Source organism: Oncorhynchus kisutch, linkage group LG26 (genome assembly GCF_002021735.2).
Source record: "Oncorhynchus kisutch isolate 150728-3 linkage group LG26, Okis_V2, whole genome shotgun sequence".
Classification (NCBI taxonomy): Eukaryota; Metazoa; Chordata; class Actinopteri; order Salmoniformes; family Salmonidae; genus Oncorhynchus; species Oncorhynchus kisutch.
In genome coordinates this window covers 25,436,271-25,445,888 of record NC_034199.2, presented here as the reverse complement: position 1 = coordinate 25,445,888, position 9,618 = coordinate 25,436,271, and the positions used below count along the sequence as shown (strand labels likewise).

The window sequence follows — 9,618 nt, the reverse complement described above, 5'->3', positions numbered from 1 at the left end:
GTATTTATAATGCCCTTTTTACATCAAAACATGTCACCTAAAACAGCAAGCAATGCAGATGTAGAAGCACAGTGGCTAGGAAAAACTCCCTAGAAAGGCAGGAACCTAGAGGAACCAGGCTCTAAGGGGTGGAGATAAGAGTACATGGCCATTAAGGCCAGATGGTTCTTCAAGATGTTCATAGATGACCAGCAGATTCAAATAATAATCACAAAGGTTGTAGAGAGTCAGCACCCTCTACAGTTAAAGCCATATACTACCATAATTGTTGATAAAGTGAATAAACCACTGACTTGAAGATAACACCATTTTTGAGGAAACCAATAAGTTATATGTGATTAAGAGCATAAACAGCATGTGGATAGTTGCCATATGGCTAAAAAAGTTTATTCAAAAATTCAAGAAAGTTGCAATAAACTTAACTCAATGTTATATGGCCACCTTAAATCTTAAGAGAACGAATTTAATGAACCATGTAATGCTTAGTCCCTTGAACTTGTCCTCTAGTGTGACATGATTCTTGAATAGACATTTTATTCGTCACTTCTGTAACTAATATTCCAGGAAATAAATCTTGCATTTAAATTGAAAACATTTCCTTTAATGTGAACCAAGTGTCTTGCCACTAAGTTTTGGGTAAGAATGTTGTTTTTGTAAACCTAGAAAAAAAGCAATGCACTTACTTGTATACTATGTCACCTGCGTAACAATTTTTGCATTTTGTCCAAGACAACGCATGTTTTTCTTATCGGCATCACACATGACATTATCACCCCGATGGACAAAACACTTGCAATCATGCTTTCAGAACATTCTGACAAATGGAACAAAAAAAATGCTTCCAATTGTTACAAAATATCAGTAATGGATCCTCATAAGGATTTAAAGTTCACATTAAAGGGACCAGTGTTTTGTCACTACCTCCGAGTAGGGAGTGGAAATTGCAGGTGTTTTACAAGCTGACTACATTGCATGCATAAAATAAATGTACACACAGTACCAGTCAAAAGTTACCTACACATTCAAGGGTTTTTGTATTGTAGAAAAAGTTAAGGTGTGCATTGAGAGATACTGTACTGCTGGCACTAGGAACAAGCATTTCGCTACACCTGGTAAATGTGTATGCAACCCACACAATTTGAAGTCTAAAAGGTTCCTCATAGGTTAATGGCTTCTGGCTTCTGTCCCCTGGAGTGACAGCCATTTGCTTTGGTACATCATACCAATAAGTATTTAGATATCTCATTGTCCCTGTTGGAAATTTCGGGCTACATGGGAATTTAAAAAGTAATAGTTACCCCAAAGGACTAAGAAACTGACCCCTTTTATCACAATGAGAGTGCAATACTTTGATAAATATCTTTCTAATAAAGCGTCCCAGGCTGTGCACCAGCAATATCTTCTGTACGTCATTGCAAGAGAACCCTCCCCTGCGCAATAGTGCCCAAATGCTTGAGTAATTCAAACAGAAGTGTGTCACACCAAGTGGACATTACTTTAGTGAACAAAATCAACTATTTGGAAATATGAGTAGACGTGGGACTATTGTTCCTTGACATAAACTGTAAGAACTACAAGAGCAGGTGAAGGGAATTTTATTAATTAGGTGCCTTCACAACCTTAATGAGAACGGTCACGCCAGTGGACAGTTGTCATATCAGGTTCAACATTAAGACAATAGTAATTAGTAATATCACAAGCTACCCAATTTAAGTTATTAATTTGCCATCATGAAAAAGGTTGTTCCTTCAACGACCCAGGTGCAGAAGAGCAGGACATTATCCCAGAAGCCTTCACACCCCAGCTTTGATCTGGCTGTAGGTTCCAACAGTAAGGCCGAACTCTGTCTGCATGCTTCTCCTGGATATCCTCTTTAAGCTGAAAGCCCCACCCACCATCAAAGCTGTCTGACGGGGGTGAAGGAGAGCGGAGTTTCTCCCAGAAGCCCTTCCAGCCGTGTGCGCCATGCCTCCAGCATACTGCAGCAAGCCTCAGAGGGGATGTGGGTTGGAGCCCAGAAGATCTGAGGAGCCAGAACCTGGAAGCCACAGTAGTGCAGGTTGCCATTCTAGAGGGAAAGATAATTAACTGATTTAGTAAACATGCTCAAGGTGAATAAACATGAATTGTCCAATGAAGCAATCCTCCCATCATTGAAATGATCACTAGCCAATCTGGAATTGAAATGCTTGTAATAAAAGCAGACGTCAAGTGGGGATAACATTATGCTACAGCAGGCAACATGCTGGTAGTGTCAGCCAAGTCTAACATACCTGCAGTGGTCTCCATTGGCACTGAACATGGACTCATGGGATCCAGTGGTAAAAGACAGCATGGCTTTCTTGTCCTGGAGGAAGACAACCAGGTGAATGATCTGGAGGGACCAAAGAATAGGAGCAACTATTTGAAGTTTAACAGTGACTATGTGCGATCGTCTCCCTTACCTTGAAGATGCCCTGGCTGTACCGCTTCTGAGGTGTATGCAAACCCCAATGTGAGGACCCATCCAGCCCTTCATGATGGCAGGAACAGTGAACCAGTACATGGGGAACTGGGACAGAAAATGGCAGACACTAGTTAACCTGGAATGGGTGCATTTCAACCACCAGCCAAAAAGTAAAGCAGTCATTGTAAGAGCTGAAGGTTCTACACTATTAATAGGCCAAAGCCAAATTTTCTTAATACATTTAACAGTACTGCTGGAGAGCTTACCTGGAATATGACAACCGCCACATCAGAGGGTTTGCGGTGTTCCTCAGTGATGTCAGCAGAGAGTCAGCCCTCCTTCCATTTCAGCATGGTCTCCTCTCCATACTAGAAGTGTTCAGCATCCTTCACCTCCCTTGGGAAAGCGTGACAGAACCAGTCAAGGTTAAAAAAAATATTTAAAAAACACATGATCATTCACAACTGTAATTAAGAACCTTGAGTCAGACTTACCAGTGACATCTTCAGCAGTAGCAGAGGCTTTGAACTTCATGGCATAGAGGTCTGACACCTCCACCTTACAGCCCTGAGATGTCAGAACTTTCACAGCCGCGTCTTTGGCTGCAGTATTAAACGACCCAGCACTCGTGGGCGTACACAATCAGTATCTTCTCAGCTGCAGCACAAGACCACAGATAAGCCACACAAACACTTCAACAAGCAAAGTATTGTAGTTAAACAATGCTTTTCTTACTCAAAATAGAAAACTACAGTACTTTCTCTAGCATAAAGACAATGTCAAAATGGGACCCAGTCTGGAACACACAAAAACATTTAAGACTGTTAGCAAACTCTCACCGAGTGTTAATGCTGTCTGCTGCGCTAAGGGTAAAGCTGGTTTGGATGGAAACTATCACATACTGACAGAGGGCTGAGATGGCTGCTTTTGTACTGCTCTCCTGCACCAAACATATTAATCTCACATAGCTGCCTGTCAATCAGAAATCAAGCTAATCATTTGTCAGTCAGTCAATCAGTCTGTCGTCTCTCTCTCTCCTTCTCCCCGTCTCACACGTTCACACACTATTATATAGTCAACCTGCCAACTGCTTAGCCAATGTACTATTGTGATGAATACAAGTTAAACTAATCCCAGTTTTGGACAGTGTTTCTTATTGCCAGTGAAACATGCCAAGTAGTGTTGAAGCTATTCTGGACAATATTTGTATCCTGTGGTGCAGGCCAATGTGGGACCCCTGTCCGAGCCCAACCCAGCGTGTGTATGTGCATGTGTACGTGTACAGGTGTGTGTGAGCTTACATTACTTGCATGCTGGCATCAATGTGTGGTTGCGTATAACATGGCTATAGACACTATGCAGATGCGGTTGAGTAGCTCTGTGCTGTAGTTCTGTTAGACTTCCCCTCGCCAGGCAGTGGTGTCTCTGTTGTTGAACTGACTCACGGGTTGCGGTCTCATGAAAAGGAACCCTGTCCAAACAGGCATCAAAGCCAGCCTCGGAAACACACATGTACAAGTACACACACACACCAACCCGGTCCCCACAGGGGTACTAAGTAACAACTGCTACACATTATCACATGGGTATGCATGCATGCAAACATAGCATGCACCAGAACATGAGTGAGACACGTGTTCAGTTTGTCACCCCGTTCTCTCCTTCTCTCCCTATCTCTTGTTTGCATGACATCAGAATCAGAATCACCTTGATTCGCAAAGTACATTTACACATACCTGGAAGTTGCCTTAGTGAGAAGGTGCTGCCAGCAATAGATATACAAACCATCAAGCACTATGACGAAACTGGCTCTCCAAAATCTCCAATTTGGACTCATCAGACCAAAGGACAGATTTCCACCGGTCTAATGTCCATTGCTCGTGTTTCTTGGCCCAAGCAAGTCTCGTCTTATTATTGGTGTCCTTTAGTAGTGGCTTCTTGGCCTCAATTCGACCATGAAGGCCTGATTCACGCAGTCTCCTCTGAACAGTTGATGTTGAGATGGGTCTGTTGCTTGAACTCTGTGAAGCATTTATTTGGGCTGCAATTTCTGAGGCAGAGGTAACTCTGGGTCTTCCTTTCCTATGGCGGTCCTCGTGAGAGACAGTTTTATCATTGCACTTGAAGGTTTTTGCAACTGTACTTGAAGAAATGTTCAAAGTTCTTGAAATTTTCCGTATTAACTGACCTTCATGTCTTAAAGTAATGATGGACTGTAATTTCTCTTAACTTATTTGAGCTTTTCTTGACATAATATGGACTTGGTCTTTTACCAAATAGGGCTATATTCTGTATACCCCCCTACCTTGTCACAATACAACTGATTGGCTCAAACACATTTTTTCCCCTTCTCTTAAGAAGGAACAAGGCACGCCTGTTAATTGAAATGCATTCCAGGTGACTACATCATGAAGCTGGTTGAGAGAAAGCCAAGAGTGTGCAAAGCTGTCATCAAGGCAAAGGGTGGCTACTTTGAAGAATCTCAAATATAAAATGTGTTTTGATTTGTTTGACACTTTTTTGGTTACTACATGATTCCATATGTGTTATTTCATAGTTAATCTACTTTTGACTGGTACTGTACATGTCATTCAATAATTTAATCCAAAACTGCTCATGGGCGTCTGCATAGCCCATGATCTTTGACAGCCATGAGTTCACATTTATTCATGTTAAGATATAGACCAGATGCTTTGAAAAGGATTGTATCACATTGATCGATATGGGAATGTGGTTAGCGTCTTTCAGAAAAAGACTGTTCCTCATAATCTCATATGTGTTCCTCATAAAGCCAGACTGAGTTTCATCAATGATTGCATCCAGGACTTTTAAAATGATTTTTGCAAGTAGGAAGGCTAATATCTTATAGTCATTATTAAGAAGACAAATTGGATGCCAGTTATCGATGAGCAGCACTTCTCTTTTAGGCATAGGTGTCAGTGTTATTAACCCCTGACTCATTATAAGAGGAAGAACATTGTTTTTAATACTCTCTAAAAAAATAGTTCAAGTAGGAAGGGAGCAACTTGTTCAGAAAATAATTTGTACAATTCTGACGTAATTCCATCAAAACCTGGGGAAGTTTTGTTCTTTAGGTGTTTGATAGACTCTATAATCTCTTCAACTTTGATGGGTTCATCACACTGTTTAGATTCTGTATCACTGATAGAGTGAACATTATTCAGTGAGTCAAAAAACATATCTGTGGATTCCTGATGGAACGTAGATGTAATGGGTGCGTGTCGGTGGCAGGGAAGTCAGGTGCAGGAAAACGAACTTGATATAAACGGAGTCGTTTAATAAGTGCTCATAAAACTATATACAAAAAATAATATAAGTGGGTACAAAACCCGTCGCACACCGACACATGACTTGCACATAACATACAATAAAACAATCTCCGACAAAGACATGAGGTGAAACAGAGGGTTAAATACACAACATGTAATTGATGGGATTGGAACCAGGTGTGAAAAAAGACAAGACAAAACCAATGGAAAATGAAAAATGGATCAGTGATGGCTAGAAGGTGGGTGACGTTGACCGCCGAACACCGCCCGATCAAGGAGAGGGACCAGAAGTCGTGACAGTACCCCCCCGGCCTGAGGAGAGCCAGCCACCACCGGCCTGAGGAGAGACACATGGAACGAGGGGTTAATGCGGTAATTGGGGGGAAGCTGTAACCTGTAACATACCTTGTTCCCAGCTACCGACAGGGCAGGCGAAGGGGCAGGTTTCGGGTCGAGAGCGAACACCGGGGCCTCACTGCGGCGACGGTCTGTGCCAACTTTGTGGCGCAGTACGGTGCGCTGAAGATGGACATGGGCGGCGTCCCATGTTTCCTCCATGCGCTGGAACCAGTCGTCCACCACAGGAGCCTCAGTCTGACTGATGCCAAGGTGCCAGAACCGACTGATACCCCAATGCACACTGGAAGGGAGAAAGGTTAGTGGAGGAGTGGTGGAGCGAGTTCTAGGCCATCTCTGCCCAGGGCACGAACGCTGCCCACTCCCCCGGCCGGTCCTGACAATAAGACCTCAGAAACCTACCCATATCCTGGTTAACTCTCTCCACCTGCCCGTTACTCTCGGGGTGAATACCTGAGGTAAGGCTGACCGAGACCCCCAGACATTCCATGAACGCCCTCCAAACCCTCGACGTGAACTGGGGACCCCGATCAGACACTATATCCTCAGGCACCCAGTAGTGCCGGAAGACGTGTGTAAATAGAGTCTCCGCAGTCTGTAGGGTCGTAGGGAGACTGGGCAAAGGGAGGAAACGACAGGACTTACAAAAATGATCCACAATGACCAGGATCGTGGTGTTACCCTGTGAAGGAGGAAGATCAGTCAGGAAATCCACCGACAGGTGCGACCATGGCTGTTGTTGAACTGGTAAGGGTTGTAACTTACCTCTGGGCAGGTGCCTAGGAGCCTTACACTGAGCGCACACCGAGCAGGAGGAAACATAAACCCTCACATCCTTAGTTCAAGTGGGCCACCAGTACTTCCCACTAAGCCTGGTCTATAGGAAAGGGTAAATACAAAACGGGTTAAAAACATGGCCCACCTTGCCAGGCGAGGGTTCAGTCTCCTCGCCGCCCAGATGTACTCCAGATTCCGGTGGTCAGTCCAGATGAGAAAAGGGTGTTTAGCCCCCTCAAGCCAATGTCTCCACGACTTCAAGGCCTTGACGACAGCCAACAGCTCCCGGTCCCCCACATCACAGTTTCGCTCCACTGGGCTGAGCTTCTTCGAGAAGAAGGCACAGGGGCGGAGCTTCAGTGGCGTACCGGAGCACTGAGAGAGCACCGCTCCTATCCCAGCCTTGGACGCATCCACCTCCACTATGAACGCCAAATAGGGATCCCAATGGGCCAACACGGGAGGTAAACAGAGCCCTCAGGTGACTAAATGCCCTGTCTGCCTCAGCTGACCCCTGCAAGCGCACCAGGCCCCCGTTCAGCAGTGAGGTAATGGGAGCCGCCACCTGACCAAAACCCTGGATAAACCCCCGGTAGTAGTTGGCAAACCCTAAGAACCGCTGCACCTCCTTTACCGTGGTGTGAGTCAGCCAATTACACACGGCTGCAATGCGGTCACTCTCCATCTCCACCTCTGAAGTGGAAATGCGATACCCTAGGAAGGAGACGGACTGCTGGAAGAACAGGCATTTCTCAGCCTTGACGTACAGGTCATGCTCCAACAGGCGACCAAGCACTCTGCGCACCTGGAACACATGCTCAGCGCGTGTAGCGGAGTATATCAAAATGTCATCAATATACACCACTACACCCTGCCCGTGCAGGTCCCTGAAAATCTTGTCTACAAAGGTATGGAAGACTGATGGCGCATTCATCAACCTGTATGGCATGACGAGGTACTCATAGTGCCCAGAGGTGGTACTGAAAGCTGTCTTCCATTCGGATACGTACCAGGTTGTAAGCGCTCCTGAGATTCAGTTTGGTATAAGCGCGCCACGTGTTTCCATTGCCTCCGTCTCCGCCTGTGAGAGGGAATACACAGCGTCTACCAGGAGGTCTATCGAGGTGGTAATTGAGTCGCCTTCTTTTTGGAGAAGGCGAGAGCCAAATCGGCATATTTAGGGGGGAAGCGCACAGTGGAGACCTGGTCTGGACTCTCCACTGTTGTAGCACCAACGGAACCCCTAAACACCTACCTGAGCACTCTCGCAACCACCCCGTGAGAGCCGTCTGTGGCTAAGAAACAGTGGGGTGATGACAAGCTAACCAGGGTAGGCCCAGCACCACGGGAAACGCAGGAGAGTCATTCAGGAAAAGACTCATTCTCTCCGTATGACCCCCCTGTGTCACCATGCCCAAAGGAGCGGTGACCTCCCTACTCAACCCTGACCCTAATCCTCCCTAATCAACCGTGACCCTAATGGTCGACTATCTAAGGCGTGAACACGAAAGGCAAATCCACAGGAATGATGGGGATCCCTAAACTATAGGCTAAAGCTCTATCAATAAAATTCCCAGCCGCGCCTGAATCGACGAGCGCCTTGTGCTGAGAATGCGGTGAAAACTCAGGGTACGTGACAGACACAAAGATATGAACAACAGAAAGCTCTGGGTGAGAGTGGTGCCGGCTCACCTGGGGTGACGCCAGAGCGCCCTGCCTGCTGCCTCGCTTCCCAGAGGAACAAACCCGGAACCAACCGGCAGTGTGACCTCTGCGGCCAAAGATGGTACACGAGCGTGAACCCCCTCCGGTCTCTCTGCGCACCGCCCCTCCCAGCTCCATGGGTATCGGAGAGGGAGTGCGGGTGGATGGAACCACCAAACCCCGATTCGAGAATAGCCAGCAGGTTGTCCACCAGCTGGTCAAACATGAGGGTGGTGTCTCTGCAGGCCAGCTCCCGACGGACATCCTCACGCAGACTGCAGCGGTAATGGTTGATCAGGGGCCTGTTGTTCCATCCCGCGCCGGCAGCCAGGGTCCTAAACTCCAGGGCGAACTCCTGGGTGCTCCTTGTCTCCTGCCTCAGATGGTAGAGGCACTCATCCTCCGCTCTTCCCTTGGGCGGGTGGTCGAAGACTGCCTGGAAATGGCGGGTGAACACCTCAAACTGGTCCAACGCCGCATCTCCCTCTCTCCACACGGCGTTGGCCAGTGAGGCACGAGATGAAGGCTACACCCTCTCACGGTCTGATGGAGCCGGGTGGACGGTGGCCAGATAGAGGTCTAACTGCAAAAAAAAAACCTGGCTGTTCGCAGCCCTCCGGTCGTACTCCCGGGGCAAGGAGAGACGGATGGGTTCAGACGGGAAAGGGGCGCTCAGGAGCAGGATCCCTGTTGTGCTGGTGGAGGCGCTGGAAGAACTCCCTGTCTCTCCCAGCGGTCCACTGGTTGAGCATAACTGCATGCTTCTGGATGCGCTCCTCCACCTCAATGGTCGGGGTACCCTCTCCTGCTCCATAGTTTACTTCGACCTCCGAACACCGCCCGAACAAGGAGAGGGACCGACTTCGGCGGAAGTCTTAACAGAGAGCTATACAATTTCCTGTAAAAATTGCTACAGTATTTGGCGATACATTTCTGGTCATCTGTATTAACACCATCCATGTTTAACTTATGGATAGTGTTATTTGTAGAGTAAAATTTCTCAAGTCTAAAGAAATACGATGAATTCTCTTCTCCCTCAAGATA

The 9,618-nt window shown here is 46.6% G+C and overlaps 1 pseudogene; it reads right to left on the bottom strand.

Annotated features, from left to right (window-relative positions):
• Positions 1-1,579: 1,579 nt before the first annotated feature.
• On the bottom strand, positions 1,580-9,388 carry LOC109871203 (NAD(P)H dehydrogenase [quinone] 1-like; annotated as a pseudogene).
• Between the last annotated feature and the right edge of the window lie 230 nt (positions 9,389-9,618).